Source organism: Eptesicus fuscus, chromosome 9 (genome assembly GCF_027574615.1).
Source record: "Eptesicus fuscus isolate TK198812 chromosome 9, DD_ASM_mEF_20220401, whole genome shotgun sequence".
In the NCBI taxonomy this organism is placed as follows: domain Eukaryota; kingdom Metazoa; phylum Chordata; class Mammalia; order Chiroptera; family Vespertilionidae; genus Eptesicus; species Eptesicus fuscus.
This window is the reverse complement of record NC_072481.1, coordinates 70,065,341-70,081,363: the sequence shown is the minus strand read 5'-3', so window position 1 is coordinate 70,081,363 and position 16,023 is coordinate 70,065,341. Positions and strand designations below refer to the sequence as shown.

At 38.0% G+C, this 16,023-nt stretch overlaps 1 protein-coding gene across 5 annotated transcripts in view; it reads left to right on the top strand.

The window, feature by feature from the left end:
* The window catches only part of EVI5 (ecotropic viral integration site 5), a 184,877-nt gene that overhangs the window by 164,182 nt on the left and 4,672 nt on the right, over positions 1-16,023 (top strand). The window lies entirely within an intron of this gene.

Below are 16,023 nucleotides of genomic sequence, written 5' to 3'. Positions count from 1 at the left end.
CCACTTGGATTATGAGAAATAAATGCAGATGATAAGCATTTGAAATGGAAATGGCGCTAACTATAAAGCCTGTAGCAAAAGTTTTTATGGTTTTATAATTACTTACCTTCTTAAGCAGGTTTAATTTAGTAAGGGTGGAAAAGACTTTTTTTTTCTTTTTTTTTTAGCATTCCCATGAATAGGCTATCCAATAGCATACTCTGAGATCTTACTAATAGGATGTGCTTGAAGATCTCATTCAACCTGATATGGGCAACCAAAATAAGCTACAGTTTAAAAATCCAGTGAACTTACGTATTCAGGTTTCAAGACTTGAATATTCATATTTAAACTTATTTATTCAAAAGCTGATTATCCTTCCTCTGCATCTAATTCTTAACTTTCTCCTTTCATTATCATGCCAGTATGAATTTTTAAACACATCCATAAAATGGAAAAGTGGGAGGGGGGGGGATAGATATCCTTGTAACTTACCAGGTTCTTAATAGCTGTTCTGGATTTTCATTTGTTGCTTTTGTGTGTGTGTGTTTTAATCAGTTCAGTTTTGTTTCTGGATGTTGTGTTTGTTCTCCATCTTACTATAGGCGGTCAAGAAACTATCATCTTTACAACAGTGGAACTTAGAGTCAGGAGACCTGGATTCTAGGCCTAGTTCTGCCACTGATTAACTGTGACCTTGGGATGCCAATTTCCTTCATATATGCATTCAGTCCGTGGCATCCTTAGCTCCATTCATTAGCTCCCAGGCATCCTTAGGCCTTAGTTTCTGCATTCCAAACGTTATACATCCATCCCAGTCCTGTGCTAGGTTATAAAATTAGTACTCAGAATTCGGACTGTTAGTGAGAGGCTACGTGGGCATCGCTGTTGGTAGAATCACATGGCACCATGGCCTAGAATCATATCAAAAGTCCCATGGTGTGTGAAGGAGAAGACCACCAGGGAGAGGAGAGCAGAAGGGTCTTTGGAGAGAGGCCATCATATGCAGAGGTTTGAAGGCAGGTTAAATGCTCACAAAGGAGACTGAGAAGGAGCAGCTATAAAAAGTAGGAGGGAGCCGAAACCGGTTTGGCTCAGTGGATAGAGCGTCGGCCTGCGGACTGAAGGGTCCCAGGTTCGATTCTGGTCAAGGGCATGTACCTTGGTTGCGGGCGCATCCCCAGTAGGGAGTGTGCAGGAGGCAGCTGATCGATGTGTCTCTCTCATCGATGTTTCTAACTCTCTATCCCTCTCTCTTCCTCTCTGTAAAAAATCAATAAAATATATTAAAAAAAAAAAAAAGTAGGAGGGAAATCAGTAGAGAGGAGCATCTCTGAAAGCAGAAAGAGACTTCCCTGATCAGATTGTTTTTAGTGTGAAAAGAGCATTTGTAGAGATTGATCTGATGGCTGAGGGTAAAGCTTTCTTAAACAAGAGCAAATTCATTAAGTATATAATATAATCTTCCTTGATTATATTTTGAATTATATTCCTTTTAAAGCCTGGGTCTAAATTATGCATCTCAGAGCCTGTTTGAATCCTTTCAGTCTAATTTAGATATTCTTTTGCTGTTATTTACCAAGCTACCCAATACTTAACACTGTTTTTTAGTGCTATATATTTTTCAATATGAGTCCAATTTCTTCAACTATGCCAGGATTTTGAAACATAGTCCATCATTTAAAAACCTTATTTTTTTGCACCAAGTAATTCCATTTTTAAATGCTAGTTTGTTAAAAAGAAACAATAACATTTTGTTCAAACTAGGAACATTTGAAAATGTGCTCCACAAATTTACTGTCAATTAAGGAGATTTGATAAAAGATGAACAACTAGCTATCTCAGATTTACAAATACTAAAACGTTTACATTGTTGTTGGAAGTCTTCAGTGCAGTAAATCATGTGCTTTTCATGGACCATATCTCACAGATGCAGTTGGATGTGAGATAATCAGATTTTTACTCCCCACAAGCTGGACAGCTAAAATGTCATGTCAATAATGTGTCAGAGACTTGGTGCTCCTTTGCTGCCTGTCTGATTTAAGTTGTTGTGGTCAGTTTGAGGAACCTGTGATATGATAAGATAGCATTCATTGGGTCATGTTGTTTGCAAGTGCCCAATCTTACATCAGCAGCCTGTGAACACTCAGAAGGAGGAAGAGAGGGATACTGACCTTGTCTGGTTGAAAGCTTATTTTGTGTTCAGTAACAAAATATGACACTTGTGTAGTTTATATAGGAGTATTATGTATTTGTAAAATTATTTTTTCATCAGGAGTTAGTTTTAGAAAAAAGTGAATACTACGAATACATTTATCTTCTTATACTTAATACTTCAATCTAAAAATTAAAACTTTTATTATAAATATTTTCTGCCTATTTAAAATGAAGCTGAAGACAGTAGCCACCATTTCTTTTTCTGCTGAAGAAAAAACTGGATGTTGAAAATTAACATTGTTGGTAAATTGTTTAAATTCAATCAAATCTTATACATTTCTTTTTTTAAAATATATTTTATTGATTTTTTACAGAGAGGAAGGGAGAGGGAGAGTTAGAAACATCAGTGAGAGTGAAACATTGATCACCTACCTCCTGCACACCCCCCACTGGGGATGTGCCCTCAACCAAGGTACATGCCCTTGACCGGAATCGAACCTGGGACCCTTTAGTCTGCAGGTCGACGCTCTATCCACTGAGCCAAACCGGCCAGGGCTATACATTTCTTAAGTAGAATATTATTTATTTTCAGTCTGGCAATATCTCCACTGGAAACATACCCACAAAACAATTATATATACACATACACACACATACATATCTTTATTGACATATAATTCACATACAGTACAGTTCACCCATTCAAAGTGTAAAATTCAGTGGTTTTTACTATATTCACATTTTTATCACTCTAAAAATTAATCCTACTTCCATTAGTAGTCACTCCTCATTTCCCCCCTAGGCCCCTTCACCAGCCCTAGGCAACCAATAATCTACCTTCTATCTCTAGAGATGTCCCTCTTTTGGACATTTTATCCTATATAATAAAAGGCTAATATGCAAATCGACCGAACAGGCAGAATGACTGGTTGCTATGATGCGCACTGACCACCAGGGGGCAGACGCTCAACACAGGAGCTGCCCCCTAGTGGTCAGTGCACTCCCACAGGGGGAGCACCGCTCAGCCAGAAGCGGTGAGCTGGGCTCACAGCTGGCGAGTGCAAAGACTGTGGCGGGAGCCTCTCCCACCTCCACTGCAGCACTAAGGATGTCCGACTGCATGGAGTGGGCCTAAGCCATCAGTCGGACATCCCCCGAGGGCTCCTGGAGTGCGAGAGTGCGCAGGCCAGGCTAACAGACACCCCTGAGTGCATGAATTTCATGCACGGGGCCTCTAGTTTAAATATAATTATACGCTATGTCTTCTTCTTGATTGGTTTCTTTTACTTAGCATAATGTTTTCAAAGTTCATTCATGTTATAGCGTGTATCAGTACTTCATTCCTTTTTACTGCCTAATAATAGTCCTTCATAGGGATATACCACATTTTATTTATCCATGCCTCAGTTGATGGACTTTTGAGTTGTTTCCACTTTTGGGCTATTATGAATAATGCTGCTGTGTGCATTTGTGTACAGGTTTTCTTATAAACACATTTTCATTTGTCTTGAGTATATTTTTAGTGGAATTGTTGGGTCATATGGTAAATCTCTGGTTAACCATTTGAGGAACTTCCAGTTCTTTTTCTCAAGCAGCTGTATCCTTGTACCTTCCTACTAGCTATATATGAGGGTTCCGATTTCTCTATATCTTTGCCAATATCTTTAAAAAATATCTTTATTGTCACCCTCGCCGGTTTGGCTCAGTGGATAGTGTCAGCCTGCGAACTGAAGAATCCCGGGTTCAATTCTGGTCAAGGGCATATGCCCCCCCTTGCGGGCTCCATCCCCAGTAGGGAATGTGCAGGAGGCAGCCGATCAATGATTCTCTCTCATCACTGATGTTTCTCTCTCTCTCTCCCTCTCCCTTCCTCTCTGAAATCAATAAATATATTTTTTAAAAATCTTTATTGTTGAGAGGATTACAGAGATCACCCATTTTCCCTCATTTTCCCCCTCCACCCAGTTTCCACCACACCCCAGGCCTTCACCACACTATTGTCTGTATCCATGGGTTATGCATATATGCATATATGTTCTTTGGTTAATCTCTTCCTGCTCCCTCTTCCCCCTTCACTCTGAGATCCATCAGTCTGTTCCATCCTTCCATGCCTGTGGACCTATTTTGCTCATCAGTTTATTTTGTTCTTTAGATTCCACACATGAGTGAAATCATGTGATCTTTCTCTGACTGGCTTGCTTCGCTTAGCATAATACTCTCCAGGTCCCTCCATGCTGTCCCAAAGAACAAGAGATCCTCTTTTTTACTGCTGCATAGTATTCCATTGTGTAAATGTACCACAGCTTTTTTATCCACTCATCTACTGATGGGCACTTGGGCTGTTTCCATATCTTAACTATTGTAAATCACGCTGCAATATATAGGGGTACATATATTCTTTCTGATTGTGTTTCAGGTATCTTAGGCTATATTACTAGAAGTGGGATCACTGGGTCAAACAGCGGTTCCAGATTTAATTTTTTGAAGAAATTCCATACTGTTTTCCATAATGGCTGCACTCACCTGTAGTGTACTAGGGTTCCCTTTCTCTGTATCCTCACTAGCACTAATGTTTGTTGATTTATTTATGGCAGGTGTGATTATGGTTTTAAGTTTCTCTCTTTTTTATTAGTATTATAGCCATTCTAGTAAGTGTGAATGTCACCTCATCTAGGTTCTGATTTTTATTCTGATAGCTAATGATATTGGGCATCTTTTCATATGCTTATTGGCCATTTATATCTTTAGAGAAATATTTATTCAGATCCTTTGTCCATGTTATATTGAGATATTTCTTTTAAATTAGGTTGTAAGAGTTCTTTGTATATTTTAAATTCAAGTCCTTTATCTGGTACATGATTCAAAATTTGGTTAAGTGATTGGATGGACTGATAAAACCTATGATTTAGCTTTAGAAAGGAATAATTCCTTTTAAAAGAATTCAATCCATATTTTAAAAAAAATAAGTATTTCCTTTTCATGAGGATGTGTTGTTGTTTTTATAATTTAAATTCTTTATTGTTTAAAGTATTACATAAGTCTCATTTCTCCCCCATTGACCTCTCCCCAGCCACCCTCACCCCCCAGTACATGCTCCCCCGCCCCGCCCATCGGTGTCCATGGGTTTTGCTCATATGCATGCATACAAGTCCTTTGGTTGACCTCTTACCCCTCACCCTCTGCCTTCCTTCATAGGTTGGACAGTCTGTTCAATGCTTCTATGACTCTGGTTCTATTTTGGTTCCTCAGTTTATGTTGTTCATTAGATTCCACAAATGAGTGAGATCATGTGATATTTATCTTTCTCTGACTGGCTTATTTTGCTTAGCATAATGCTCTCCAGTTCCATCCATGCTGTTGCCAATGGTAAGAATTCCTTCTTTTTTACAGCAGCGTAGTATTCCATTGTGTAGATGTACCACAGTTTTCTAATCCACTCATCTGCTGATGGGCACTTAGGCTGTTTCCAAATCTTAGCTATTGTAAATTGTGCTGCTATGAATATAGGGGTGCATATATCCAAACATCTGATTGGTGTTTCTGGTTTCTTGGGATATATTCCTAGAAGTGGGATCACTGGGTCAAATGGGAGTTCCATTTTTAATTTTTTGAGGAAACGCCATACTGTCTTCCACAGTGGCTGCACCAGTCTGCATTCCCACCAGCAGTGCATGAGGGTTCCTTTTTCTCCACATCATCACCAGCACTTGTCATTTGTCGATGATAGCCATTCTGACAGATGTGAGATGGTACTTCATTGTTGTTTTGATTTGCATCTCTTGGATGATTAGTGACTTTGAGCATGTTTTCACATGTCTCTCAGCCATTTCTGTATGTCTTCTTTTGAAAAGTGTCTATTTAGGTCCTTTGCCCATTCTTTGATTGGATGGTTTATCTTCCTTTTGTTACATTGTATGAATTCCCTATAAATTTTGGAGATTAAACCCTAATCAGAGATAACATTGGCAAAACAAACAGATGGGACTACATCAAAATAAAAAGCTTCTGCACAACGAAAGAAACCACCAACAAAACAACAAGAAAGCCCACTTCATGAGGATGTTTTGCTAAAGGTTTGAATTTTTTCAGTGCTTCAGCTAAAGGTTAAATCAAATGAAATGTACGTGGTACTTTGATGTAGTTTTAAAAGTTCAGAGTGAAACAAGTGTGAAGTGATTTATTTCCTGTAATTGGTCATAGATTTACATAGAACCTCATATATTCCTAACCTCATCAACCATTGACATTAGACTACCGTCTAAATAATGTTAATGGTTTCAATTTTATCAAGATATGTCAGCTGCCAGGAAGAGGAAAATGGCAGTTTCGTTTTGTTTGACCCAGTATACTGGATAAATCTAAGTATGCACTAAAAAAAGACTAAGAATTCTTTGTAAATGACTTTTATTTCTTCCCCCTCTCTCCTGTAGTGGCAAATGCATAGTATAACTTTGTTCAATTTCAAACTTTCCTTTCCACCTTTTTCACTTATTAATACGCATAATTGTTTTCTTTGCTTCTAAAAATGTCTTAACTATTGCATTTTATACATTTAACATAGAATCTATTCTTTTAAAAAATGTTTAAGGTTTTTATCTGTTTTTTAAACAAGTTTTATTTAGCTTAAGGCCAGAAACATTTTCAGCATTGTCTATTTTATATTATTTTAATAAAATTCTTGAATATTTAAATAATCTTTTGAGTACTGTAGGTCTGAATTTTGGCTCTTGTCTATGTAATGCTACGATCAAAAAGTCATGACCTCCGATTGATCACTTTTATTGGTTTCCTGTTCTGATTCACTGGAAATCTTTGGGTTTGTGTGCTTGTTGCTAGTTTTAATCTTTGTCATCTGTGTAATTCCATTTTTAAAGAAGCTGAAAATTGAGAATAAATGTAACATTATTTCCTATTTGCATTTATTTTAAAATTAGAAAACTGAGAAAACCATTCTATAAAGAATTTAACAAAATTACTGATTAAACTTTCAGGGGGGAAATGAAAGCCTCTAGAACTTAGAAATACAAATCTTTGGGGTTATTGGATTTTATGTCCATCTTCCTATGTGAAGTATAATGTTGAGTTATTTAAAATTTTATATATTCTACATCTCTTCTAGAAAAGTTACATTTAGCTTTAAAAGCTATATAGCTCTGTGTTTTACAGATTGATTATACAACCCAGATGTACAAATAGAAGCTTTATAATCTGATATGACTCAGTCTTGGAAACTTACTGCAACTGTTTTGCACTTCACTTGGTGGTATCACATGACTCACTTCAGTGGTTCAACCCTGTCTAGTAGTGATCAAAGTTCATTTGGTTAGGGGTTTTTTTTGGTGTGTGGATGATTTTTTTCCACTTTGTTGTGGATTCGTAGTCTTTCAAAATACTCAGTGCACTCCTTCATATTTTTTTGAATCTGAGAAAGTGGTAGTTGCACCATTCAACCTCCAATCACATACAGGGGGAAAATGTTAACTTGAAATAATATGCCTGGAAGTACTTTTAACTGTAAAGCATCATATTAATCTAAGGGTTTAAATGCTTTTCTTTTTCAATTACAGTTTACATTCAGTTTTATTTTGTGTTAGTTTCAGGTGTACAGCATAGTGGTTAGACAATCATACACTTAGCAAAGTGTTCCCCTGATATTTCCAGTACCCACCTGGCACCGAACATAGGTATTACAATGTTATTGACTATATTTCCTCTCTGTACTTTACATCCCCCTGACTGTTTTGTAACTACCAATCTGTACTTCTCAATCCCTTCACCCTTTTCACCCTGTCCCCCACATCTGGCAACAATCAGTCTGTTCTCTGTATCTATGAGTCTGTTTCTGTTTTGTTTGTTCTTTTATAGTGTTCTTTAGATTCCACATACAAGTGAAATCATATGATATTTGTCTTTCTCTGACTTACTTATTTCACTTATCATAAAATCTAAGGGTTTATTACTAAATCTGTTACCCTAATATGTTAAAATTGAGGAAGAATAACCTGTGTCTCTTTAAAATCAACTGTAAAAATCAACCCTAACTTTTCCAGTTACCAGTATTCTGTAATGTGATGAAAGAAAGCGAATGCATAGAGAACATCTGTCCTCTGTCCACATGCACACTAGCTCCATGACCAAATTTTCTTAGCACTAATATTTTTATTATTTATTAAGAAGTTATATTTAAAGTCTATAAATCTCCAAAACTATGACACTTTTCTGTTTTACAAAAGAAAATTCTATCTTAACCTTTAGTGGTTTAGTTTAGTTAATGAAGTAAACTAATGAAAAAAATTTAAATACGTACCCTTACTGATTATGAAGTCCTTTGGGAATATTCATTCCTGCAGGTTCTCTCTGCTTTAAAATTTTAGTTATTAATATTTCTGTGAAATAACTGTAATCGTTTTTAATGCTTTCTTTTGTGTTTGAATTTTTACTATCATGCAGTTAGGAACTGCTGTTTCCTGTCAAAACCTACGTTCATCAGACTATGAACATAACAATTTCCTGTTTTCTTATTAACTATACTGCATTTTGTGCTTTATTCTTTAAAGTTATATAATGTCTTAGCTTATCGCTTTTCTCTTGTAATTGCTAAATGTTTTCTTAGGTCAGCATTGTTTAATACACACCAAGAAATCTTGAAGTCTCATGTCTTTGTTGATAGTGAGAGGTTATGATTTTGTTAATTTTTTAAGTTGTAGTGAATATGTCAGAATGTCTTCAGTATTGTTTAAGTAAATTCTACGTGTTTTTACTCTGTTTCTTAATGCACAACATGATGAAGCAGTCCACGTCAGGTAAGAAATAGTGCATTATTTGGATCTTATATATATATTAGTATTCCCATCTGTCTACTTACTACTATTTTCATTCAGCATTTAAGGGGATGGGATGAATAATCAGTACCTGAGGGCTTTAAAAAAAAAATCCTGCCATGTTTTCAGTGTAGTTCATCAACATTTCTTATGTTCCAACACTTGTCAAGTCAGAATACTAAGTTCTGGGATATAAAAATGAGAAACAATCCCCACCAGCAGGGGCTAACAGAAGAGGTAGGATATATGTACAGCAATATTTTTCCAGGCAGTGCTCATTTTAAATATTGGATTCTAGTGTTAAATCATATAATTTGGGAAAAATTTATAAGTAATACACTCAAATATATATGTGTTTCAATCAATAAGAGAAAGTATTTATGAAATTATTTATGGCTACTGATTTATTTAAAATGTTATAAAATTATTAAAAGTTTTATTAAAATGCTAATATTTTAAATTATTAATATTGAAATAATACTAGAAAACAAAAATGCTATTAAAAGTAAAGGAAGCAGTATTAATTGTTTTGTTTTTATGTTATTGGATTATTTGGGGGTTTTGTTCAGATGAGTGTAACTACTTTATTATCAAAATGATCGAGCTATAAGTACATTTGGTAGCACAATTGACAGGTTTTATTGATGACCTTATTCTCGGAATACAACTAAACAAATAACTGAAACTAAGAAACTCTGTATGCATGGTGGGAAGTGTTTGTTTTTAGATTTATAACCTGCTTTATTTCCCACAGATTTTTGAGGGAGTTTGCACGAATACTTATAATAAAAATATAATTTAATATTAGGTTAATTAAATCAAGTGAAATTGCTGATATTTGACTTTTACTTGCAAAAATAGCAATAGCATGCAGTTCAATATAATAGTTAAAAGAATTAGTTCTAAGACAACATCTAGTAAAATCAGTTCATGTTATCACACAAGAATGTATACAGAATCAGATGGAAGTGTGGAGGCATCCGCTACCGGGCTGTGGAGCCATGTGGTTGCAGTGGCTGCTGGGCTGCAGACCATGGGGCCTGTGATGGGCTGAGTAGCCCACCAATGTTGATGGCTGCTGATTGATCAGGGTGGGGGCTGCTGAAGGTTGGGGTGGCTGTGGCAATTTCTTAAAATGAGACAACAATGGAATTTGCCGCATCAATTGATTTGGCATGCAGTGCTGTTTGATAGCATACACACAGTAGAACTTCTTTCAGAATTGAAGTCAATCCTTTCAAACCCTACCATTGCTTTATCAACTAAGTTTTTGTAATATTCTAAATCCTTTGTTGTCACCCTGGCTGGTATGGCTCAGTTGTTTGGACATCATCATGTGCACTGAAAGATTTCTGGTTCAATTCCTGGTCAGGGTATAAACTTAACCAGGTTTTAGGCTTGATCCCTGATCCCTGGTAGGAGGCAGGCAATTGATGGTTCCCTCTCAAATAGATGTTTCTCTCTCCCCTTCCCTTCCTCTCTCTAAAAAACAAACAAACAAACAAATCCTATATAATAGAAGACTAATATGCAAATTGTCCCCTCGACCTGGAGTTCGACTGGGAGTTCAACCAGGGGGCGGGGCTGGCCAGCCAACCGCCTGCAGCCCCTCCCCCTGACTGCCCAGATTGGGGCGGGCCAGTCGGACCCCATCTATGCACGTGCACGGGGCTTCTAGTAAATAAATTCCTATCACTACTGATGTTGTCGTCATTGTAACACTGGAGTGCAATATAATATTTATGTCTGTGGCAATGCTAATGTACAGTGTTTATAAAATTTACAGCAGTGTAATGTCCTAGCCCTTCACATCCACTCACCGTTCACTCACTGACTCACCAAGAGCAACTTCCAGTCCAGCAAACACCACTCATGGTATACAGGTATACCATTTTTTAATCTTTTATACTGTATTTTACTATACTTTTTCTGTTTTAAGGTATGTTTAGATACATAAATGCTTACCTTGTGTTACAATTGCCTACAGTATTCAGGACAGTAACATGCTCTACAGGTTTGCAGCCTAGGAGCAATAGGCCATATCATATAGCTTAGGCGTGTAGTAGGCTATACCATCTAGCTTTGAGTAAGTGCACTCTATGATGTTTACACAATGACAAAAACCCCTAATGCCACATTTCTCAGAAGGTATCCCCATTTTTAAGCAATACAGGACTGTATGGTGATCTGTGATCAGCTCCATCTTATGGGACCACCTTTTATATGCAGTACATAGTTACAGCACATGACTATAATGAAAAAGTTTGAGGTATTGTGAGAATTACCAAAATGTGATGTAGACGCACAAACTGAGCAAATGCTGCTGGAAAATGGTGCCCATAGACTTCCTCAAAGTGAAGTTGCCACAAACCTTCAATTTGTAAAAAATGCAATATTTGTCAGTGGAGTAAGGCAAAGCACAATAAAATGAAATATGCCTGTATAATGACTCATTATATTAGTATTCAGCATCAACATCATTAATTTACATTTACATCCTTAAGTCTATATCAATTCACAGTGGAACCACAAGCACACAGATGCTTAATAATGCAACTCCTCAGGCCTCTCCTCTGGAATGGAGACTGAGATACCTGGGAAGTCTTAATTTTTACAGGTTTCCAAGATGGTCTTAGGAGGAAAGTTTGGAAAATAATGTGGGTTTGGGGAGGGGGTAATTTGTTTTTCTGACTCTATTTTAAACAGTTTTATTGAGATAAAATTTACAATTATGGACTATTTCTGTCACCCCAAAAAGAAACCTCATGTCCATTTTCAGTCACTTCCTTTCTCCTCCCTTCTCCCCCAGTCCTAGGCATCCACTGATCTACTTTCTTCCTCTATCGATTTGCTTATTCTGGATGTTTCATATAAATTGAATCATGCAAAAAATAATAATAAAAAATAAATGGAATCATGCAATATGTCATCTTTTGTATCTGGCTTCTTTGACTTACCTTAATGTTTTTGAGGTTCATCCATGTATCCATACTTTATTCCTTTTTATTGCCAAATAGCATTCAATTGTATAGAAACAATGTCTTAATGTGATTATTTTACATGATATTTTTATTCAAATGATTGTCTTAGTTTTTTCATTTTTTTCTTGTGGTGTGTTTTCTTATGTGTAATTGTCCTCTAGTACCATGTAAATCCTCTGTTATGTGTTCATCTCTTCTGTTCAAACAGTTTAGTTGTACTGTTAGTTTCTCCTTGTTGAAGAAATCTTTTCTCTGATCTGCTCCAGTCTACCTCAGTGAGGACGAGGTGCCTCCGAGCCTCCTGCATAATTGTCATCTTGGGAGCTTTTACGGCATCATAGGGATTCCTTTTACTTCACTTTTGTATTGGACTTCCTTTTTCCTGGATGAAAGAAAGAAGGAAAGGGAAGGGAAGGAAGAAGAAAGAAAGAAAGGGTGTCTTTTTCTTTCTTGATGTACTTCAATTTGGTGTAGCAAATCCCTCTTTCTGGGGGGAAAAAGATTTATGGGAGATAAACTGCAAAAATGTTTTATTTGATTCACCCAAAAAAGGGTTTCTTTGAGGGGTCAGATTAAGTCATTGCCGTTTTTAACTCATATTTTAGCCTCACACTTAATTGATAGTTTGAGTGAGCATAAAAAATTTTAAAGATAATTAAATATAGATTAGATTTTTTTTTCTCAGAATTTTAAAGGCTTTGCTCTATAATTGAGAAGTCTGATATCATTTTTATTCTTAATCCTAATATATAAAAAGCCAGGGACCTTCACGACCAAAACAACTGGATGGACGACCGAACACAGGCTGTGTGGGGCGACAAAGCCGGCAGGGGGGTTAGTGAGGGACGACCAAACAACAGCAGGCTGCATGGGGCGACCAGGCTGGCAGGGGGGGCAATAAGGGGCGACCAGGCTGGCAGGGGTTGGAGGACAGTTGGGGGCAACCAGGCCAGCAGGGGGGGCAGTTAGGGGTGATCAGGCTGGCATGCAGAGGTGGTTAGGGGTGATCAGGCTGGCGGGGGGCAGTTAGGGGTGATTAGGCAAGCGGTTAGGAGACAGCAGTCCCGGATTGTGAGAGGGATGTCCGACTGCCTGTTTAGGCCCGATCCCCGGGATCAGGCCTAAACCGGCAGTTGGACATCCCCTGAGGGGTCCCGGATTGGAGAGGGTGCAGACTAGGCTGAGGGACCTCCCCCCTCCCCCATGCACGAATTTCATGCACCAGGCCTCTAGTATTTTATATAAAACACGTTTTGTTTGGGGCTGGATACTTAGTTCTTTTCTTTGTGCCCAGGTACTTCACAAGCCTTTTCAATCTCAAAGCTCATGTCTTTCATGACAGAGAAATGTATGTCTAAGATCGCCTTTCGTTTGTTTGTTTGTTTTTAAGATCTCTTTTTAGAGTATCCTGTTCTTTTTTTTTTATTATTTCAGAGAGGAAGGAAGAGGGAGAGAGAGATAGAAACATCAATGATGAGAGAGAATCATTGATACGCTGCCTCCTGTACACCCCACCTTTGGAAATCAAGCCTGCAACCCGAGCATGTGGCCTGACCAGGAATCGAACTGTGACCTCCTGGTTCGTAGGTTGATGCTCAATCACTGAGCCATGCTGACTGGACAGAACAGTTACATACACATTCCTGGACCCTACCAGGAGAAAGTTTCAGGGAAATATGTTTAAACTGACTGCTTCTTTCTGGATGGTGGAGGTGGCCTATCTTAGTTGTGCTGCTGAAAGGTGGTGTCCATTTGTATAAACCAGACAAACCCACAGGAGACGTCCATAGTTCAGCCGCATTTTTGTCCTAAGTAATTAAGAGTTCCATTTCAGGTAAGTCCTCTGTGACTCAGCCCCATTTGGTTGGAATAGAGGATTAATGATTCTCAAACTGAGGATATCAGAATCTCCTGAGATGCTTGTTAAAAATGTAGACTCCGGGATTTCACTCTCGTGTTTCCCTTAGATCTGGGAAACGATTCTACATGTTTAATAGGCGTCCTCTGTTATCCTGATGCAGATGGCCAGTGGGCCATATTTTGAGATATGCTAATCTAAATTTGTTCCCAATAATGTCCTTGAAAGTTTTGGGGGGTTGGGTTGGGCTGAGAAGATTAAATACCTGCTTTTTGTATTGTTTAAATATAATTAGTTCCTAAAAGAATAGTAATAAGGATAAGCAGGATCGCTCTTAGAGCTAGGCAACCAAGACTTTGTACTTTAGAGGGCCCAGCTCTGGTCTTCTTCCAGTCAAGTCCCAATTCACAGGCGGAGGGGTCCCGGAGGACATCCCCACCTGGAGTCCATTTCACAATCTGGGTACTTAGTACTCTGTAATTCCTTGCCTGGTGTCCACTTTCCTCCTAGGCCCAGGGGATAACTAAGTTTTACCAAATAGTCTCTTCCCTTAACCTTTTCTCTTGCCCACCCGAACAATTCCTCTATTCCCTTGCTATTTTATATTAGCAGTTCTCAAAAAAAAAAAAAAAAAAAAGCAGCATTAATTGCATCTCCTTTGACATTGAGGAAATGACCCTCAACTTATAGTTAGTTTTATGTAGTATTTGAGATGGCTTATTAACATCTGATATCCTGAATGTTTTAATTGCAGTAAGTTTTGCTGGAGCAGAGGAAAGCTACCACTTTCCAAACAGCTGGGAAGTTGTGGTTCCCCTGCTGTGCTGCTCCTTTAACAGCCAGGAAAAAGGAGTCACGTGTTCCATATTATCTCTTCAAAAGGGCCTGGGGAAAAGAGAGAAAGGAAGAGATTAACTGACTTAATTTAACACTTGGAGCCATAAATCATGTGTTGCAATATGGTGATAGGATGTTGCATCAGAACATGGATGTGGCCGTTGTAATGCAGTGGGTATCACAACCATGGGAGGCTGTCTGGTGCTCTTTGTCTTTTCCCTGAAGATTCAACTCCAAGTCTGTACCCCTCCTGCCCTGCCAAGGAGAAAGGTGTTGTTTCAGTTACATTGTACCTCCCGGTAATTTTGTTCTCTCCGCCGAGGGCACATGCATTTCTTTATGGGTGAACGTTTGCCACAGACATCATTGTACCGAGTCCCAGCACCCTCTTGTGTCCTGTGGTCACATACCAGCAGGGAGGTGTTGGGTTTCGTCACATCTTCCTGGAAGTCTGTAGGGAAAGCTGGGAGGTGTTATGGCAAAGCTTACATGTAATGTCTTTACTCGGAACCGTTAGTTTTGAAAGTGTATGTAATATTTCCTGAATATTTCACATTGCCTTTATCTCAAGATTTGAAAGATAGTAAGTGACCAGGAGTTTGTCCCTGAGAAACAAAATTGAAGATTGACAGTAATGATAAGGTTAGGAGAACGCGGTGTATTTCAGCAAAGTTCTTGATAATCAAAGCAGATTTTGATAGTTAATTGCTTTTTATTGTTGTTTTTGCATTTTTAACACATGGAAATATCAAAATTAAATTTTACATTTAAAACATAAACTCTTGAGGACAGGGCTAATGTCTTAATTATATGGTAGTGCAAGTAGTAGTATCCATGGTGGTGGTTTGGGAATGTGAAGGAACTTAGGCAAAGAATTGACAGATGATGAAAAGAAATAACCTTAAATTCTGATAAAGCTGGGTTTGGTGGGATGTGGTTTAGATTTGTGACAGTGGATTTTTCAATATGAACTCTAGAATTAGTCAGACTTGCCCACCAGTAAAATGTAGCCTTTGATCTCCACAACCCTTCCCCCTTGAGGATCACATCCTATAAAACTCCAGGGATAAAGAAACAACCTGGTTCCCAAAGATGGAAAGAGAAGGAGCTGAGCAAAACCTGCAGTTGCTGTCCCCTACTTGATGGTGAGGGAAGTGGCTCCTCTCGGGAAGGAGGAGGGGAGAGAAAGCAAAAACGTTACACATTACTGGCATTCCCCCACACAGAAGGAAATAACTTAGTGGGCGGAAGTATTCCTGCTCTAACAGAGTGATAGTGGTGAGGTAGTTCTTAGGATATTGTAACAGGACATTAAAGCAAGTTTTAATGATTTGTAAGTTATTTTCATGATTCACTGAATTAAGGAGACATGCTCTTAAAAGACAGTGTG